This window comes from Pipra filicauda, unplaced genomic scaffold (assembly GCF_003945595.2).
Source record: "Pipra filicauda isolate LSUMZ 115617 unplaced genomic scaffold, ASM394559v2 scaffold644_size270591_pilon, whole genome shotgun sequence".
NCBI classification, from domain to species: Eukaryota; Metazoa; Chordata; class Aves; order Passeriformes; family Pipridae; genus Pipra; species Pipra filicauda.
In genome coordinates this window covers 153,806-175,552 of record NW_024104803.1, presented here as the reverse complement: position 1 = coordinate 175,552, position 21,747 = coordinate 153,806, and the positions used below count along the sequence as shown (strand labels likewise).

The following is a 21,747-nucleotide window of genomic DNA, read 5'->3' as shown; positions in this document are numbered from 1 at the left end:
TTTATTTTGCTACCAAAAAAAAAAAAAAAAAAAAAAAAAAAAAAAAAAAAAAAAAAAAAAAAAAAAAAAAAAAAAAAGAGAATACTTTCTTTCAAAATCTGCAAATAAATGTTTCTGGTGAAAATTTGTAACCATGCACATCAGCACTGTGAATTAGCTCACTGTGTTCCCCCCTCCTTGTCCCTGCCACCGAGTCAGCCTTTGCACTTCTAGCCCTTTTTCAAGGCCTGATGATTTTCACAGATTTTGCTGTAGCTTCTAAGGACTAGTTTGACACAATCACACAGATGTCAATTTTGACCTAGATCAGAGAGAACTCCATAGTTCAGTAGCCATAAGTTCAATTTCTCAGTAATGAGACAAAATTCATAGTTAAAAAAATGAGCATCTGAAAGACTCCAAATGTCTCTTCTCTCCAGAATGTGTCAAATCTGGGAATGGAAAACCTTGTGTGAAGCTGCAAACATATGCAGTATCTGATTTCACCATGAATCTGAGTTACCTGTGCCAAGTTAAGTTACAGATTTTCATCTCATGCTTCGTAGGTATCATCAAAGAGCCAGTGGAAGTACTTACATTAAATATCTATAACAAGTATTTAAATGTTATTTCATACCCACAGACCCACATGTCACTCTTAGTTCTCATCCTTAGAAGTATAAAAACTGCCTGCAAATTCTTCAGGGCATGTCTTCCATAAAGAGTTAAATGTGGTTGGGTTATGCCATCACCAAGAAAAAATTCCCAGAGGCCCTGTGCTTGATGTGGTCAAAAGAACCACAGCTCTTTTACCATCGGAAGTAAAAATATGAACTTGCCCATCTTGTGTCTGGAAGAAAAAGGCAGTATTTTAGTGTTGGGGGGTTTTATTAGTGTAAATCTTTGTTCCCTCCCTGTATGAGGACCTGATAACACCCTGTGTTCTAGGCCACACCAAATTTCTGGACACAGTGCTATCAGGTAAAACTCCCATATAGTTTACTGGAGTTAAGATTTCACTTCTGGATGTTCCTGGCACCATTCCTCTTTTCTTTTTTTTTTTTTTCCTTCCCAGTACACTACAAGACCAGAGTATCTGATGGCACAAAACATTAAAAGACTCTTTCCCACCTAATGGAACAAAAATCAGATATGGTGGTGGGATCACCTGAGGGAACCATCAGCACAGATTACAATCATGCTGAATTTGTTTGTTCTATTTCTTTTGACTGATTTATTTTATTGACGTGTCATTGTATGACTGTTGGTCAGTGGCCCACAAGTTGCCGCTCCAATTGCAACCACTGAGCTACCGTTCAAACCTGGACTTTCTGAGATAAGTGGAATCTTGTCCATCAATTTAGTATCAGACACAGATCACAGTGCTTGTGTCACACAAAATATTCTCACAATCAGTGAATCATTTGCATTGCTGACTTTTCACTACAGGCTTGACTGTGCCAGAAATTTGCAGATAGTTGACTATGTATGTTTTGCTTTCCACTGTTGTTTTTTTTTCTTTTTCCTTTTTAGAGTCTTTTCTCAGGAAGACCCAAACAGAAATAAAACACAAGGCACTGCAGGATCAGACTAAGTAACTACTAGCTTGATGAGTTAGATTGCTTGGGGGAGACTGTTATTCCTAGGGCTCAAATTGACATCTGCCAGATCTATCCTCCTCCCCCTACTTGGATCAGCTTCAAACAACAGTTTTTCCTGTGTCTAAGTAATCAAGGATTGTAAGATTAAAAAGCTTTTAAGTTGCCTCCAGCACAGGCTTACCTTGCTAAATCAGCACAGGCTAGAATGGACAGACTGAACTCCATGCAGGACTCTGTCCCATTCATGGAGGACTTCTGGGAATCCTTGGATGTTGGCTGACACTTTGCAGGATTGGATCAAAAATTACTAGAGTGATTAAGGAAAGACATGTTGATCATCTTATAGTGAAGAAACTCTTAGAAGGAGCTAAACTGAGTAAATAAAATAAAATACCATCCTCATCATACACTGGAAATCAGGCAAACTTTGCTTTTTCCAATATCATCTTATTTTTATGGTCTTTGAGGGGTTCGCAGCTGCCATCATCTCGCTACACTCATAGAAACAGTGACTGGTTGGGGTGGGGATTAATTTGTGAAATAGTGAGAGGGAAAAAAACCAAAAAGGAAAATAAAAGGAAACAAAAAAACCCTGAAGATAAAATAAAAAGTATATTAAAAAAAAAATCAAATTAGAAGGAGGGAGGGAGGAAGGAAGGAATGAAATGAAAGAGAGAAAAAATGAGAGAGGAAACATTAATTTTTACTGTCATGGTATGGAAATATCAGGAAAGAGCAATGAACCCTGAATACAGGCACATACTGTACTATACAAATAGCAGAACTACAAAGAAGACAACTCCTTTTATGCCATGGAACCCTGCTTTCTCTGCAGACCACCATATCTTCCCAGAGAGGAAAAAGGTAATAATTCAGAAATAAGTTGAATGAGGAGATTCAAAAGATATGCTCTATAAAGGTGTTGCAGCTCAGCTGTTGTCCAGGGTGAATGGTTGAAATAAATTTTAGGAACAGGATGCTGTCTGAAGAGCTGTGATTAAAGAGAAATCTGTGTCAATAAGCTATAACAGAAGCAAACAAAACAGACTAAGGAATTAAAAAATCTGAAGTAAAAAAATCTGAGTAAAAAAATCTGAGTTCTTATCTCAGTCTCACTTTTTAGTCTTAGTGTAGTTTTGATACCTTCATTCACCTTCTTTTAGGTGAGACCTATATTTACATTATTAAAAAAATGAAAGCATCAGGAAAAATAAAATAATGGTTCAGAAATTCCGTATTGGTTATAAGGGGGGGGAGGGGAAATAACCTCTTCTCCCACATGACATTAGCATGTGTTCATTTACGCAAACTCATCTGCATTTCCAAAATGCCAAGGGATGTAATCGAAAGAGAGTCATCTTTTAAGAAGTGGATTTTGAGGTCAGCATTTCTAAAAATTCAAGCAAGCAAAAAAATTAAAGTCTCACAAACTTCCTAAACTGTGAAATTTCATTGATCTTGTTTTTCTGCCAAATTGAGCTCAGTTCTGCTTCAAATATGTTTGTTGCATTAACAGACCTTGAGTTTCTGTTTCAGCATCACCAGGGTAAAACTGCAGCTCAGGTGTTGGCTCATGGTCACATATAAAATGAATAAAATAGTGCATTAAAAAAATATAAAAATTCCACCTCGTTCAAATTAGCCCTTATTTAATGCTTGGATTAGGAATGAAACGATGGCATAGCCTAAGAGAAGAAAAAGAGTTTGGGACATCCTTCTGTACTTTTTTGGGAAATCCAAGCCAAGGAGAAGAATCTTCCAAGTGACAATACAAAAAAACAAAATGAGCAATTCCATTTAACCCCAGATCTGAAGTTAGCTACATAAATGACCTGTTATACATTGTTAAACATCACCACAGAGACAGATCTCAAGCCTTCTGCATTACACAGTAAATTTGAATTAGATCTCAGCTATAAGTGCTCCACTTCCACGAATATTTAAACCATCAAGAGCATATAACTTGAAAAAAAATAAACAAATAGCATGGGAAATCCACTGAAACAGATTGTCTGTCATTTTAGTTTTGTTCTATTTATTCTGTCTGTAGTTCAAACCTCATTTTTCTACGGCTTGCCAAACAAGTTTTGGGTTATAGCTTTGACTTCCTCAGCGTAAGAGGAAAATTTTAACTCATTAGGGAAAAAAAACCCAACCCACTGTGATGTTTTTGAAGAGTATTGGAGCCATCTGTAAGGACAGAAAGTGTCACTGCACATTAAAGAGGTCAAGGATCAGGCCCTGAAGTTTTACAGATGCATTTCATTGCTTTGGTAGTTATTACGTTGTGACATTGCTGAACGTGATATTTCAGTTGAATAGAATACAATAATTAAAAGATTTTACTCAAAAAGTTAATGGAGTGAACTCTGGTAGCACCACAGCCGTATCTGTCATATTCTTCAAACAGAGCTGTTTCTCCTGTTTTCAGTGAAGTGATAATATGCCTTAGTGTTCTTCCTGGGCTCAGGCAATACAACCCATGAGACAACCTGCAAAAAAAACCCCAAACAATAAAACCACAACTGCAAACCATTCCTTTAGCATGGATAAATAAGAGAAGGTGATGTATGTAACAATCAATTATTTCCATGACTGAAGAGGCAAACTTCAAGCTCAGATCTGAGCAGCCTAGTCTAGTGGAAGATGTCCTTGCCTATGTCAGGGAGGTCAGAATGAGGTAAGCTTTAAGTTCCCTCCCAAACCAAATCATTCCAGGACTTTGTGATTCCATTCATGATTTTCCAACACTCACAGCCTTGCAGAGCTGAGCTGAAGCTAGCAGGGGTGTTCTGAAAAACTAGCATCAAAAAAAAAAAAAAAAAGGCCAGGATTTGTCTAAATCTGAAAATTTAAGCATTTCCAATTCAAATTTCTCTTATTTAGTGTGTGCATGTGCTTGCCTGGCTATGCTCCAACTTCACCCAAACTGGAATTTAGGGGTCTGGCAGCTTTTAATTGAAGGTCTTTGGCTGCAGAAGTGTTAGGATGCTGTGCTGCTATGTGCCACAGACAGCAGCTCCGAATCTCTGACAGCACCATGGCATCACACAAGGAGTAATTATGTTTGGACAGCCACTAGTGCAGTTCCTAGGGCCTCCTGCCTCATGATTTTCAAGGTCATACACTTGAAGTAGAGGATATGTAATTTTCCTCATGGTTTAAAATGGAAAGTTATTTGATACCTCCTTCTTCTAAAAGGGAATAAAAAATATGGGAGTGGTGAAGCTGTTGAGCACAGCCTCTTCCAGTCCACAATTGAGAACAGATTCTCAGTCTCTTTTGATAGTAGGAAAGCTCATTGAAGAAACAGCTATCGTTTTTCATGGGGTCACCAAAGATAGGAGCAGCAACGAGCTGTAACCACAACTTCCAGAAGAGATTAATGGCAAGGCAGAGAGGAGGAAATTACCCTCTTCTCCACCAACTGTTGGCTGCCATCTGCTAGAAAGACTTGTGGGGCTGGAGGAGCCTTCTTCAGGCTCCTGCCTGCATCTAGGACGGATCCAAGCAAGGATCCTAAATAAGACTTGCAAAGACAAGATACAATGTCTGCCTTCTTACTTGTCAAATTTTTTTCTGTGTTTTTGATCCTTTGTTCTCTGGTCTCAAACAATTTGGGATATTGCATCTGCAGATATAGCATGTAAGATTTTTGAGATATGGTATGAAGAATGCAAAGAAAAGAGGGAAAGTTAAGGAAAATTGAGTGCTTTCTGAGGAGGATCAGCATTAGGAAGTGAAAGAAGGAGACAGAGGGAAGAGAAGAGGTGTTACAAGATGAGAAGAATAGATGAGGCAAGGGTAAGAGGTATCTTAAGAATCTTTTTAAAATAGTCTCTCAGAAGGAGTCTTCTGTGGAATTTGAGGAATGGCGCAACATAACATTTATAGCTCACTGAAAGGGTTGCAGGGTGCAGTTAGCTGTGGAGCAAGACTGTGGCAGGGCCAATTTCTTCCAGAACAAGCAGTGGTGCAGAGAACTGGAAAACTTACAGTTCAGTTTGCTGCCTACACAAGAGTTCTGAAAACGACATGTTTCAGCTTCCACCTCCTTCACCCTTCCCATACAACCTGAGGTTGAGTTGTTCCACAGTCCCAAGGGCCCCAACTATGTCACATTCTGTTAGAGGAGAACAGTCTGTCATATGTTATCATACATTTTTAAATTGTTTATTTTGTGGTAAAAAACCCTTGTTTACAATTTAAATATTTGCCCCAGAGCACTTACCAGATTTAAATGGGGTCAGGTTTTCCCCACTGTGCATGACTCCAAATGATGTCTGAGGAAATCTTTGGCCTCCAGCTGTTCCTCTTCTCAGTAACTTAAGTGATTCATAGAAGAGGACTCAGCAATACTGACATATTTCTTCATTCTTCTGTCAGACAAGGAGCCCTGATGCTTGTACAAGTCCTTGTGCTTGTCTTACCAGCCTTCAGATCACTACACAGCTGCTCTTGGACCCAGAGCCTTAAAATCCTGGGTAGAAAAATGCCAAAATTATGACATGTAATAGGCTTTCTTGTGGCTATTTAACCATATAACTTGAGTAAACCAACCATCCTACAACATAATTACAAGGCCACCTTCCAAGAATCTGCTAATGAATTGTTCCTCATCAGCTGATGATTTACTTTGCATGGCTTTTATTTAAATGTAGAATTGCTATTTTAAAGGAACAAGAGCCAAGTCATGCACTAAAGACCCCAGAGATCAGAGTCAAATGGAGAAGGCAGGAATTCCAGGTTCCCATCATTGCATTCATTCCTGTCTGTCTTCCTCAACCATTCCTTCTTGTTTCTATAAAAATCTAAAATGTTCCTTTTCTATTTAGAAACTCCACTACAAGAAAATACTTGAAATGGCCACCTTATTTCCTTGAGAAGCAGGACTAAATTTAAAGAAGTCATTTTCCTCGTCACTGAAATTACTCTTCAGAAACACGAAGACCACAATTAGGCTTTGGAAGCCCAAGAAGAACTCAGCACCAGCAACAGCAGCTGTGGGACATGCTCTCAGCTCACAGGGCTTTCCTTCACTAAACCTTTCATTGAACCATGGAAGATTTTCTCTTACGAGTATTATTTAAAGAAGAACATTGAGAAAATAAAAAAGAAGATGGTAACCTGAGGATGCAAGGAGTGGGAAAAACACTTTTCTTCTCTTTCAGTTGTTCAGGTGGACCCTTGTGTCCTGATTTTTTGAAATCTCAGTGAAGTTTTGGGGAGGAAGGGGAAATCATGCTGCTGCTGTACTCTGCAGACCCACTCCCATGATGCATCTGGTAGGTCTTTCTTTGTGTTCTAAATGAGGAACTGTTTGCTCAAAAAATTCATCTGGTGACCGATATGTTCCTTCAATCAGAATTTTCATCCTTTCTGTCAATTTAAATATATAAATTATTCCTCTGAGATTATGGCAGCTTTCATTTACTTAGTATTGCGATAAGCCACGTGCCCTTCAGCACTTGCATAACCTTTGTGGGGACCACAAAGCAGAGCATGGCTCAACACTGTGGTTTTATGAGATTGCTGCAGTGCATCAGCATGGGACAGGATCATGTTTTGACTGTGGGCTGCAGACCTCTGTGTTCTTCAAAAGACAACTTGCTTTACTCAAGGCATTGTTTTGTCTGTGTATATGCACCAACACTGTGCAGGCGATGGGGACCAGTCTCACAGGAAAGCTTCCAGTAAGCAGAGTGACCTTCCCAGGAAGTACTTGCAAGTCATTAAGAATACTAATGCAAAATCCACATTTTTCATAAAAACGAGTTCTGAGTCCTTTGTGATCTTCACACATGGCTTTCCAAGCTCCTCTTTCCACACCCTTTTAACTTACTGGTAGAGGAAATAAGACTTCATATTTCAATATCTCTGTGTGTGTGTGCAAGATCCCACATTTTGTTCCCACAGCCCTGGTGAATGTGTGCACAGAAGTAGCACAGTGACTCATGCCAGCCTCAATGACAACCTAGCTCTGCACAATGAAATGGTTAAATAATGAAATCTGGGAGTAAACTCTGGCTGGAGACCAGAGCTAATAACTTCATTTGGCGAGATTATCCATGCCAGCAAGGAAGGCTGAGTTTGTAGTATAAACAATTAACTGTGGTGATAAAGGATCTACCACATGTTATATTGCTGGCCAAGGAAGATGGGAGGAAGCAGAAATGGTCAGTGTCTTTCACTTAATTTGTTCTCTGCAGATTAATTATCTCTGAGTTTTGATGGATTTGTTTTCTTTATTAAAAAATAAGAGAACACACAGGAAAGGGAAAAAGTAGTGCATTCTGTGTCTCAGCAACCAATTTTTTTTTTTGAGACTCTTCTGAGTCTCAAAGCAATATTTCAAATTAAATAAATGAACTTTATCTTCAAACAAAGAAAAATCCATGCAGTTCGTTTAATAACTGATGTTCAGGAACAATAGTAGGCACTTTTCCCAACATCTCAGCAAAGCAATGCATAAACATAGAAACTGATGGAGATTGAATATTGAATTATCCACTGATTTAAAGAAAGACCCTTATTGATACTACAGTAATATCCTTCATAATTATTTAATGAAGAGGAAGGCTTATTCTTTTAAGAAAAAGAAAATATAATCCATATTTTGCTGTTATGGTCTTAGTAATGATTTTTGACAAAGATTTAGTATCTGAGTTTCAGAATAGCTTTCTGATTTATAAAATTTCCTTATTTTACTGCGTTTTTACTTTTCTAGTATGTGCTAATTATTATTAGATACCAGTCTCAGCACTTCCTACTTTTATACTTCTTAAGCTATAGAATTAATTTCAAGTACTTTGTACCTAATTTAAACCAAGTCTGCCTGTTTTTCTCTGTGGAAGTTTGTCTAAAATATATAGTGAGTTGGAAACATCTTTCTTCAGAGGAATGAGTTCTAGGAGGAATTTAGGATGGGAATATTGAAGGGATATATATCTGAGCTTATGCAAAGCATGATACAACACAGCTCTTGTGACACCAGTACATCAGATTCAGCAACCAGGAGACTTTTCAGTCATTTTTAGTAGTAGTGTTCCATGGCTACTGTACTGCAACACCTAAGTTGGGACTCAGGATGAGAAAGACACATCCTCCCAAGACACATCCTGAAGGTCATTTAACTAAAAAGGGACATGAAGTGTTGCTCTGCTTTTAAAGAACACAGGAGCAGAGATCATTCCAAATCTGTTCTCCCTGGCATCCCATGTGCTTCCCAAAAGTACAGCATATCTGCCTGTCCTGGCTAGTGCTGTGTCTCCACAGAAGAACTCAACTTCACAGGAGCTCATTCTCATTTTGTATCAGTTCTGGTGAAAATGTAAAGTGTGTGAGTTAATAAACCAGTGCTTTACACATGAGATCATCAATCGGCCTGTAAAGGAGAACCAAAGATACCGAAACATTCCAAATGTGTCACCAAATGGAAGTCTGCTGCAGGTCACCAAGAAATCAGCAGGCTTAAAATATTTCCTGTAAACGGCCCTTTCTTTACTTTTCCTATCCCAAGTGCCCTGTGATCGGCTCATCTCTCTCTGCTTTTCCCAGCAGTGGTCTCAGGCATCCCAAATCATATAGGACTGGCCCCAGTTTACGATCCATCAACACCTCACCTTATCAAAGCCTCACATTCGAGAAGTGGTGACGGGCCAGAACAACATGCTGACACATTTCAGGCATTCCAGCCAGGAAACAAGGGGCATAAAAATAGACAATGCACCACCAGCAGTGCTAACCAACCCTGATTGTGGTGGGGCCAGCTGTTGGGAGCCACCAGCCAAAATACCTTTATGTGGGTTCAGCAATCAGATGACAATAGCTTTTAATCCAGCTGTGCTTGATGGTTTTTCTCATGTGTTGGTATAGCCACTGCCTACAGCAGCCAGCACAGAAAGGACCAATAAACAGAAAGATTGCACTTATTTAGACACAAGCACAAGGTTTGTTCGAAACCTTTACAATTCCAATAGTTCCTTTTAATTAGAAAGATAAATTCTTCCATGTAACTCTGGTGCATGGAGTGCACAGTAATGGAGACAGTGTTTGGCTCAAAGGTGTGGTGCCTTCAGATGTGTAAGAGAGGACAGAGATATCTGTTCTGTTTTGAAGTAAACCATGTAAGGACCACCATTACCTCATGGAAAGTATTGAAAACACTATTTAAAAGTACTTGTGTCCATATTACTCCTGTGCCAGAGCAAACCAGAGAAACCCCTTGAATCATTCCTGTCATTAAACTGTCTCACAACACATTTCCCAGACTGCTGAAAGAAGGTAGCATTTCCTCTAGACACCATATGTTGTGAAGTATTATAAATACATTGCAGAGCCCAGAATCAGGATCAGATTAGTCAGCTTGTGAAACAGTAGTGTTTTACTTTCTTGTCTCGTTTATTTGAGAGGTACTAAAGCCGATGTTGAAACCAATTTTTTCATGTATAAACATTCTGAAATACCACATGGAGTTCATCTTCAAAGGTATGCATTTCTCCAGCACACATGTACAGACAAGGTGCCAGAATGCAGCCGTGGCTTTACCAGTCAAGCTACAATTTCCTGTTCCAAGTCTCTGCCTCTGTACTCGGGAGTGCTTGCAATTAAAGCGATCCCAGAAAAACAAGAGGATGAGAGCCTGCCCTCTGTCTCAAGTTTTCCCACAGAAATGAGTCAGAGGAGAGCACCCAAAATCAGCAAGCAGCTGCCTCCCCAGAAGTTTTGTGTAAACCTCTGACTAATAAACCCAACCCAGACTATGCCTAGTTAGTTGTTCTCCCCAACAGTTCACAAAAATGGGATACGATATCCTGGGAGACTGCAGTGGTGAGGAACATGGGCTCACAGAGCATCCTAGGGGTTCTCTGTTTCTCTTCCTGTGTTTTTATGGCAGTTTTAGGTGACCTCTTTTAAGACATAAATTATTTGCAAGAGTGCTACCAGTAGCTGCAGTGAGTGAGGTGTTGGGAGAGCTAAAACCCCTGATGTGCAGGTGAGAAGTGTGGCACTGGGAGTCTTGTCCTGGGGCTGGAGAGTCTCCTCTGTACCAAAACACGCAGCATCAATAAGCTCCAGCTGCTCTGAGCTCAAGCCTTAAATAAGTATACTCACCTATAAGACTAAATAATGGAATTTCTGCAGTGAGAAGGAAGGCAGTAGGTTATTGACAGGAGAAGCATCATTCAGGTCTACTTGTTTCTTAGGTCACCTGCAAATCTAAAATTGCATTTGGGTGATTTGCAAAATCCTTGCATTCTGCTGGAACAGAGAATTTATGTTTTCTTTGTTTTCCTTTTGCCCAGTGATTTGAAAATCTATCTCTCAAAGGGCAACACTGAATAAATCAGCGCATCCACCCTGTGCCTTATTAAGCACCAGTAAATGTCAATTTTTTTTTGCAAAAGAAAAGGAAGAACACATTACAGGGAAAAATCTGCAGTGAAAATGGTACCTTTTTGTTTCAGAAAACAAAAATTATTTTGGGCGTTAATTAGATATTAATTCATGACTGACAACAGAAATATTTTTATAGGGGTTTTATTTTCCTGGAGTTATTTTAAACAATTATTTGTTTTGTTTTCTTTTGCTTTTAGAGAGGAATATTTACCAGATATTTAACATGGATGGAATGTATATTTCAAATGTCCACAACTTTTTACTGCTAAAGGATTTAGCAAACAAGTGCAACCAAGTGGGAAAGCAGAGGAAACACAGTTAATTTTGATGAAATATTAGCTGATTTATTTTTAAATTCTACATTATGGGGACAGGAAAATCTTAACACTGGCAAAAAATTCAATAATCTACAAACCATATTATTCAGTAGAAGGCTGTTAGTTATTTACTTCATCATCTAAACTCAATGAATTAGCACTTCAAATTTTATGTTTACTGCTTTCTTCTGAAAATGTTTTCTTTGGGAGCCCAGTGTGTATGCATGTGTGCCTCTGTGGCAGTTTCCAGGTCCAACATTCCAATGATAAAAATATAGTCAGGAATCTGACTGGTAATTATTAATAGTTACAGTGTGTTATGCTTTCCAAATGAAGAAATGGTATGAGTTAAATTTCTGACATTCACAAGAAATCTCTTCCTGAAAACAGGAAGGATAGAAATCTGTCAAGTACATAATAAGTCGAAATTTTGCATCCTCAGAAAATTGGCATCTCACCTTCCTTTAGTTTAGGTAGACTCTGAAATTAAGCCATTAAGGTGGTCTTTAGGTTTAGTGATTTTTCAGTCAGAAAGATCAAATCAGAAAGAACAGCCTTCTTCTCTAAGTCACATGAACTTAGTTGAAAAAGTAGTAAAAGTGTCCACACAACTCTGAAGTAAAAGAGATTTAGCTTGCTAAAAGTTATAAAGCATGCATAAGGGATGTTTAAAAACAAAAACAAAAACAAAAACAAAAACAACAAAAAAAAAACAAAAACAACAAAAAAAACCAAACAAACCAAAACAAAACAGAAAAATTGCTGTTTTAGAACTAGATATCAATGCACCAGTGCCCCATCATTGAAACCTAAATTTGTCTGCCATAGGATGAAAACAAGTTGTGGTCAGTGAGGCAAAGGGTATAAAAACAAACAGACTTTGAGAGCTCCTTTCTAGAAACTTGCAATAAACTGGAATGTTTAAGAGGTGGTCAAAGGAACCTCCTGGAGTTCAGAAAGTCCAGACTTATCAGTGCTTGTCCAAGCTAACCCAAACCACTGGTGTCCATCACTAACAGTACAGTGACCGACACCATTCATTAAAATTCTGCAGCAGTGATAAGAAGCACCATCCAAGAAACTAGGATGTAATCCACAGAAAACAAACAAAAATTCCTGCTGGAAAGCATCTCAGCAATTTTTTTCCTGTAAAGTGAACTTGAAGAACAGTGGCATATTGTTATGTTAAAGTGCAGTCTAAATGCTATTCACTCATTCCACAAAACATAAAAAACACAGATACCGTAAACTGATGAAACTCATCAGTGCTGCTTACCAGGAGTGTGCTGGGTCTTGGCAGTGCTCTGGATGCTGTACCCTGGTCGATGGGGACCTCTTTCTCCTTAACAGTCTTCAGCTAATTAGTGTCATTTTGCAGAGCTTCAGCTCCCTGTGCACAAGTACATGGGCAAAAGACTGATCCAACCACAATTTTTCTAGCCTGTATAACTCAAAATGTCAAAAAATCTAAACAGTGCCTTATGATTTATTTGTAAAATGATGATGATCTTGATGCACTAAGTCTTATCTCCTGGTCTGCCTTACTCATTTCTGTGCCCGTTTCCATATCCTGCATTTACCTGCTTTGGAGTTTCATGTCTCAGAGTGGGGATAGTGGTATTAAAATAAACTAGATGTTCATAAAATAGTAATAGTAGTAGTAGCAGTAGTAGTAGTAGTAGTAGTAGTAGTAGTAGATGATGATTATTATTACTATCACTATTATTTTGTGTGTTATCATCATCATTATTGGTATCATTATTATTATTATTATTTTAAATAATAATTTTTGTTGTTATTATTAAATAATAATAACAACAACAAGAAGTACAACTGAGACAAATACATGAGATTGTTCTTCCCTTGTTTTGTGGAGAGAATATCCTGTCACTGCTTATTGTAAGTAACAGTAGGGGTAAAAATAACAACATTTGCATTTCTACTTTCAAGAGCAGAAGGAATCCTGGAGGATGGGAGGGTTGATTAGCCCTTTTTACCATCACTTTTCCTCACCAGCTCCAGGCCTAGATAAAAAAAGCTGATTTCAGAAGGTGAGGAGAGGAAGCTTCTTGCAGTTTACATCAGGTTTTATTGATCCTCCAAAATTAAACTGTAGGCTTCCAGGGGTTGCCTGCAGCCAACCAGGTAAAAATTCAGGGATACAATTGCCTCTCCGAGCTACAGGCTCTCCAGGACCGCTCTGATGCATCAGGTATCACAGGCACTGATATGTGTGTATATTTGTGAAACAGATGATTCACAAAGAGCCATAGTTGTAAAATCCTATGAAAACACTATTTTCTAACTGCCACCCCAGTATTCCTCAAAATGGTGCATAACACTTGGATAAAGATTCCCTGCTGTGAATAATGCATAAGAAAAAGCACTACATTTTATATACATTTTTCGGGAAAACATTCTCAAAGAGTGCTCGTGTTTCTCATAGGGAATTCAAACTTTTCCCTCCGTGGTTCTCCTTTTGATAGATATTAATTATTTATAGAGTAAAAGATTAAATTATTAATGTTGAATAATACATATACATTACATAAAATGGATGTAAATATATAATGCATTTTTTGCCAATATTCATAATTAATATGGAGAAAGGGAAAGTAATGAATAAAGCAATTATCAGCTGACACCAAAGTAGTCAAACTGATCAAAACTTGCCTCTAAGGAGCCATGAGTGACTCTTTGGATACTGAGAAATGAGGTGATAAAAAAAGCAGAGAAATTCAGTTTGAATGAGTATAAAATGATGTACACTACAAACAGCAGCAAAACAAATGGTTGTGGAATTGTTGGTGATGCTTTTAGAGGGTATCAGTTCAATATTTGGCATAACTTGGAATGGCAGGAATTGCTAGAAAAAGAACCAAGAATCAAGGAGAGCCCATCATTAGGTACCTGCACAAGTCTCACATGCCTTTTTAAAACCTCTCTTCACTTACTGGCCAAACTCAGAGTCAGGGGTCTAAAGCTGAGGACTTTTCATCTGACCCAGTACGGCCATTTTTCATTTATTATTATAAATTGTTATAGTATTCCTAATTTGCAGTGGAGAGGATCACCAGTTCCAAAATTTTCCATTTTTTTGATGAGTGGAACTTGCTACACTGTGCCAACAGACCAAGCACCTCATCCACTTCAACAGCCTACAACAGCAGGTTCAGGTGTGATACAGTTGCATCTGGGTTTCTGTTCAGTTTTCCACATAAACTGAAAAGAAATCTAGAAAGTAGAGACCAATTCTAGGATCAGTAAATTGATCAGGGTTGATAAATAATTCCATAATTCGCTATTATGCGTCAGTCTGTGGTTCATATTTTTCATTCGTTTGACCTAAATTATTATATACTGATCATTCATGATTTATTGAAATTTAAAAAAAAAAAAAAAAAAAAAAGATACTGAAAGACAGTAACAACCATAGCAGGAAGATTTTATCTGGATTTATTTCTTATGATGTGTGGTAATTTATTGAGGGGTTTCTTGCTTTTCCCCAAAGTCATTTGTTTTTCATGAATCTATTTAAAACAGCATTTCATTCATTGCTGCTACATATGTACTGCGTTTGAAGTAGATGTAATATGGACCACCATATTGTGACTACCTGAAAGTCAATATTAGATCGAAAGGCCTTTCCCACAAACTCGTTACTTTGGTTCTCATCTTTATTGCTGACACATTTCTCAAGGATTTAAAGAGAAAAGTTTTAAGAAAGTATGATAATATATTTCAATAGTCTAGAATTCATTGCCAAAAAGGGAAGAGAATGTATGAGTAGAAGAGACAAAATAACTCAGATGAAACTGAAATACTGGATATTCCTAGATAATATTACAATCTGTATTAACTGTCTAGGTAGATTCAGAAACCAACTGCAAGAAAGCTAAGTTTACTGTAGGTTTCAGTGAGGTGATTGTCAGGAAATGGAAGGTCAGAGTTGTGGCTCTGACAATCAGAATAGAGAGTGTTTGTCTTATTAAGGTCCTTGATTCATTCCACACTCACAAGTCCCCAAGAAAGCACTGCTTCTCGCATTTTGCCCTTGCCACTTGTCAGGCCACACACCCTGAATAAACGAGGATGCAAATAGAGGAGTGCAGGCCTACAAGTTTGATGAGTTTGGTTTTTTTTTTAATGCAAGAGCCATAGGCCTTCTCTCTTGGGGGGGAAGATAAAAAGATAAAGGAAGATAAAAAAGGGAAAAGGTCCTTTTACAAACCATTTCATGACATTCAAACCTAAGGAAACATTAATGTTCCCTGTAGGTCATATCCAGCATAGAAAAGTACATTGTTCTATGCTCATTTAACAGAGCACACAATACCTTAATATATTGGCAGGACTGTTTTTTAAAATCTAGTTTTAAAAATAGCTCAGTCATCTCAGATTTGCAGTAAAGTAGGGAGTGGGTTTTTTTTCTTTTTCAAACAAGGGAGTGCAGAAAGGATTATTCTTCTACCAGCGCAGCCATGAAGCCATGCAGTCCAGAAAGAGGAGAGGCCTTTTAGATAGTAGATATGTCAAAGTCCTTGTCCCATTGCTCTCCCCGGGGTGAATCTGGGGTGGCACAGAGCAGAGCAGCAGGTTCCTGCACCTCTGAGATCACAGGGAGGTAATTGCACTACAACAAACACAGCTTGATCTAAAAAAATTTAATGTTTCTTGTTGCTTTTCTTCTTATATACAAGCCCAAATGTGGGTTTATAGCACATAATACTGAAAAGTATGCTATTAGAAGATAAAGCAAGAGCTGAAAAGAAAGAAACAGATGGTTTTTCAGGCCATTTCAGATTTTATTGGAGGCAGCATGAAGAACAGACACAGATAGATTCAAGCAGTATCCAGCAGAAACTTGAGAGGGATTACTGACTTCCTCCACACCATGACATATATCAACTTAAGGCATATGGAATAAATCAGAGTAGACAGCGTGGAGTTGGAACGCACAGGAAAGTCAGTAACAAACCTGGAGGGTAGTCAGGGGTGCTTGGAAGTATGGGGACTGTTAGCAGCCAGCTCAACTGCTTTTCAGCTGAGTTTGGATTCAGTCAGTACTGGGCAGACCAAAGAACTGGCAAAAACACAAGCAGTGTTGGTTTGCAGGCTACATAGTAGTTTAAGTTGTAATCATCATTCATTTCTGCCTCCTCCTTGGAGCAGCACATGCTATGGGATAAGGGTACTGGCACAAGTAGCCAGCACATAAAGAAGGCAGTCTTTGCATTTGATCCATGATTTGGGTATTTGTGGCACCCTTTGTGGCCTGACTCTGACACCATCTGCCTATGACTGCTGAAAACCTTTAACATCCTAAAATCATTGAATCCCAGAATGGTTTGGGTTCGGATGGACCTTAAAGCCCATCCAGTTCCATCCCCTGCCATGGGCAGGGACACCTTCCACTAGCCCAGGTTGCTCCAAGCCTCGTCCAGCTTGGCCTTGGACACTTCCAGGGATGGGGCATATATTATATTACAATTCATTTATAATATTACAATTCATATATAATTTAATTATAATCATCATATTATAAGGAGCTTGTAATTGAGGCAAGGTAAGAATGCAAGCAATTGTGCGCTATTGATGTGAACAGGACAGTGTAATTTTGTAAGTGGAAAAATAGGAATTGAGAAAAATTAATATGCAAATAAAATACACTTCTTATCTCTGACTTCTGATATTGGGATGCCAATACTGAGCTCAGGAAAGGCGTAATATATTGTCTGTTGTAACACCAGGGAATCAGGAAGCACGGCACATCCCAAAGCTTCACAACTCCACTCTGCGCTCTATTTCTGTGAATCCCAAAATCACGTGAGGCAGTTCATGCTGGCTTGAACCATAAAGGCTCTTATTTTCTGGTCACTTGAGATTTTGCACTGTTCTTTTTTCACTAACTTTTGATCTGTCACACTTGGTATTGTACCTTGATTGCAAAAACAAGGATTTTAGGAAGGGCACACCTCTGGAGGGACAAGACTGGCCTCTTTTGTAGGAGTATCCATGTCTTCCATCCAGGTAGCATTTGCCATCTTCTTTTTTTCATCTCAAGAAGGTTGTTTCACTGCAATGTACCTTTTTATTGCAGTAAAAGGAGTGAGGCTGCAAGGTCCCAAATTTTTGACGGATCCCAGGATGCAGTAGCTCAGAAGGGAACTTTTTAGGCAGGATAATCCTGAGTTACCTGGGGGCAAGTGGAGCAACAGTCTCTGATTTTCTGGTTTTTTTCATTCAGTGGGAAAGGATGAGGATATTCCTTAATTTCTAGCCCTCTCCATCTCTCCCATTGCTGTCACAGGGCAGGCCATCCCCATAAGGATGAGCTTTCTACTTCCAGGAGAGTTTCATTAGGCCAAAAATATTGAATTCTCTATCACAGTCCTCATTCTGGAGCTATTGCATGCATTTGAGGAAAATGCATCTCTCTCTGCTTCACCTCTCTTGTGAAGAAGGGAGAGAGGAATGTAAAAATTAAAGTCTGGAAAGAAATAAACCCTACAAATATATCAAGGATTTTTTTTTTCTCTGAGTACACAAAAGCACGTTCTTGTGGGTGTCTTGTGGGTTCATGTATCAGTGCGGTCACTTGGTCTTTAATTAATTTATTGGGAGTATGATGAGATAGGGGTTTCTCTGACAGACAGTAAGAGAAACCCAATATCCACATAACAAATGATGCCCTTGCCCTCAACTTATTGGAAGTTTACACTTATTACACCACTTTTAAGAGGAAATGACAGAATAATCACTTTTTTAATTTTTCCTGCATATGGTCTCTTTTTTTAACTCCTATCAGTGCTACATGGACTATAATTTTCACAAATAATTTTCTCCTACAAATGTTCAAACACTTTCCTTACCTTATGTCCTGTTTTTGTAGGGTTTGGTGTTTTTATCCTTTCTCAACTGCATTTTGTGGCATCAGTCCTCCCAAAACCTCATTCAACCAGAACAGGTTGAACATCAAAACAGCTGATATTTTTATTTTACATTATTTTATTTGCGGTGCAACTGGTAATTTCATTTTCCTTTGGATTATTTCCATATTATTATAATATGACTGAAACAGAAAGGGAATATTTAAGCATTAGTAAAATTAATATCATAATACAAATCAGGAAAAGGTTTGGTTTGGGGTTTTTCTCAGTATGAAGTTACAAACTCCAGAACAAAAAATTACCGAATAAAGTGCAGACTCTGAATACATGTGACAGCAAAAGCATAATATTTTTGCTGGTCTTCAAGACAAATGGCAGTTAAAATATTTCTGATTCTGAGCAGTAATACGTTTCAGGATATGAATTGCTAAAATTTATGGGTTTAACTGTTCTTTAATTTCTCTTTTTTCTCTACTTAAGGAACAGCAAGATTTTAACAAGAATTGATCTAGTTCCCAATCTAGCCTGGGAAGCTTTAGCAGTTCATTAGACTATCTGGGAATCAATCAGTCTCCAAAGAGAGGATTCCAAGTAGCTGGTTTCATTTTGGTTAGAGACTGTTGTTGTCTGGAGGGAAAGAATCACTAAGTCTCCCCCTCTTCAGCCCTCATTGTCTTTATTTTCAACTTTTTGGTACAGAAACTAATGCCACTCAATTCAATCCATGCTGTGTCCTGGCTGAAACCCTGATTTTTGTAACTAAGATACAATGGCAACAAAAAAAATCCCAATCCTTATTTTTCTCTTTCAAAAGTTTTGGGAAAGCAATAGGCCAAACTGTCAGATGACACGGAAAATGCGAATTACATCAGTTTTCACCATGGCCCAAATTCTACTGCTCAGAGCACGAACTGTTCCTTATGCAAAAGTTGATATAAGGCACCCAGTTGAGACACTTCACTGAAGTCAGGGCTACACAGAACAGGAGAAGATGTACAGACCTCACTGCCACTTTCAATTTTCAAAATCATATGAAAATTCAAAATTCAAGATATTTTTCAGAATTTCTTCCAGCTTGCAATGAGCTAAGCCCTGCAAATGGCAAAGAACAGTGTGCCCAATTGACTAATTAATTATTCTATGCCTTTCTTTCCTGATGACTTCCACAGATTGGTTGTGGGATCTTTTGAATAAAATTATTTTTTCCTTGTTAGTGCACTGCAGCTACATTTGTAGAGATGTCACTGGACATCTACCTTATAGAGTACTGAAAAAATCATCTACCAACCACAAATAATTTCTATGCTAAAAAAAAAAAAAAGTAGTGGAAACTAAAGTTATAGAAACACAGTTAAATAAATGCATCTCTTTACCCTCCACAAACCTAAAAATGCATCAGCCAGTAAGAAAGTACATTTTCACTGTCATCAACCTGTTAATGTTTAAATTCTAGGTGTACAGATCATTGTTCCTCCACACAAAGGGGTCTGCTTAAAGTAAAGCAAAGGCATTAGGACTTGTCTTTTAGCAACAGCCTCACCTCCTCCTCAAAAAAAAACCAAAAAAAAGCCCAAATCTCCATGATAAATGTATTTGATTGTGGTCCTTGAAGAATTCATTAAGGTAAAATAAATAAATCCTTTTAAAATATCATATCTTCCTTTAAATTATCATTTTTATACCATGCCCTAATTACCATATCAGGTTTTTTTCCCTGCTGTCCTGTCTTGTTTGATTTACATAATTATACATATATATGTATACATATACTGCCAACAGTATCTCCTGCTTCATTTTGGCACCTGGGCAGCTCCAGCTGAAGTGACAGGTTCCCACTCCAGGATATTCCAGGGCCTTCCTGTTGTGACATGCGAGTCTAGGGACTCATGGCTGCAAACATTTCTAGTCTGATAATGAAATGAAAAGAAACTGCTGATACATAAAAAAATGATTGTATTTGAGGTTATTCTCATTTCCATCACAAAGGGAGAACTTGCTTATATTTTAAACTGGGTTTATCTTTGGGAACATCTGCCCAGTGCACAGGGCATGCATGGATATGGTGTGTTAGCTCACAAATCCCCTTCCTTTATCACATATGTTAACACTAACTGGTCCAGAAAGGAGGAATGCCAGTAAGAAAGGGAACAAAGACCACTGTTTCCAAGAGATTTTGTTTGCAAACAACAGGCCCGGGGAAGGCATATGGGAGTGATACTCAGTTTAATTTGGGAATTCACACATCTGGACCCACCATTCAGGTCATAACAAACACAAATGGAAATGTTATTAAATTTAGATCACTCCTACAACTACAGTGCCTGTGAGATTCCCAATGTGCAGGATGCAACAGATAGAGAGCTGAGCATCCAGCCTGGTTACTCACAGTCAGGACCCACGAAGGAAAGACCTAGGTTAACTGAAAGATTCTATTAAACCCTGATAATTCGCACTAATAATGTCAAGCCTGCAGTTACCGTTCTTAGATAATGGCCCCATCATGAAAGAGGAATCAATTACACACAAAACTAGAGTTCACTTGCAGATTTCTTTTTTTTTTCATTTTCTTGCATTTCTCATTTTTATTGTGATGAATGTGGTGGGGTTTTTCAATAGGATATTTGGGAAGTAGATATTAATATTCAGGCCTCAGACCTGACGTTTGTGGAAGCGTAACATCCTGATTGAAATTTAAGGTCTTATGACCAAAATCTGCTGAGCTAGAGATCTTCACACTACCCCAAGTATTAATATATTATTCCACATGGATTATAAAACAAGTGAGAAATACATGCCTGTGTCCTTTGCCTTACACAACTTCAAACTTTTTTGTACGTTTAAAGTTTTGTGTTTTAGAGGATTATTTAATCTTGTGACATAAAAATGCTTAACATTAAAAAATACATAATGTATTCATGAGAAAAATAAATGGACAGTAGCCACAGGATCCCTCCATATTGCATCATGCCACCTCAAAGGGGTCACATAGATCCACAAAAAGGAAAGATATATATATAAATGCAGAGGGATCCTGCAACTTGGTAAAGACATAAGCCTCACCCATGAGAAACTAAACCAACAAAAGAATTAAATTCCTGACGACAAAGACCAAGATCCTTACGATCACAATCCAGAGCTGCTCAGCCAAAAGAATTGTCTAAAAATTTACTATTAGGAACAAAGTTCCGAGTTCCTTCATGACATAAAGATGGAGGGCATGAAGATATTGAAAAAAATTTGCTTCCATTGCACCCTTAGCTTTTTTACTCACCTTTTCATATGAGAACTTGTGCCATGCTGGGATTTATCATCCTTTTTAAAGCAAAATTTCTGTCTTGTTTCTCTGGACAAAAAGGCACACTTTGTAAAAAAGGGACATTCAGAGCAACCACTGTCAGACACGTGAGTCTGCAGGGAACTATGACTACACTTGCAAACAAAAATGAAACTTCTGTCTGTTTTACTTAAATAACCAGATGAGAGGTCAGGAAAAAAAAATTCACTTGAAGGGACCATATAATGCTTTCAGACCTGATTTCCAGACAGTGATGTATATGCTCA

General features: G+C 38.1%; 1 long non-coding RNA gene across 3 annotated transcripts; it reads right to left on the bottom strand.

Annotated features, from left to right (window-relative positions):
- Positions 1–2,229: 2,229 nt before the first annotated feature.
- On the bottom strand, positions 2,230–21,525 carry LOC113999342. 3 transcript variants are annotated; one of them, XR_003544832.2, is made up of 5 exons: positions 18,169–18,374; positions 12,573–12,686; positions 5,812–6,060; positions 3,927–4,072; positions 2,230–2,571 (listed from the first exon to the last, which is right to left on the bottom strand). It is a non-coding gene; the product is annotated as an uncharacterized LOC113999342 (long non-coding RNA). The 3 variants fall into 3 exon arrangements; XR_005566152.1 differs by lacking the exon at positions 2,230–2,571 and adding an exon at positions 21,458–21,525 and having other exon boundaries at positions 2,729–4,072; positions 18,169–18,368; XR_005566151.1 differs by lacking the exon at positions 2,230–2,571 and having other exon boundaries at positions 2,729–4,072.
- Positions 21,526–21,747: the final 222 nt, after the last annotated feature.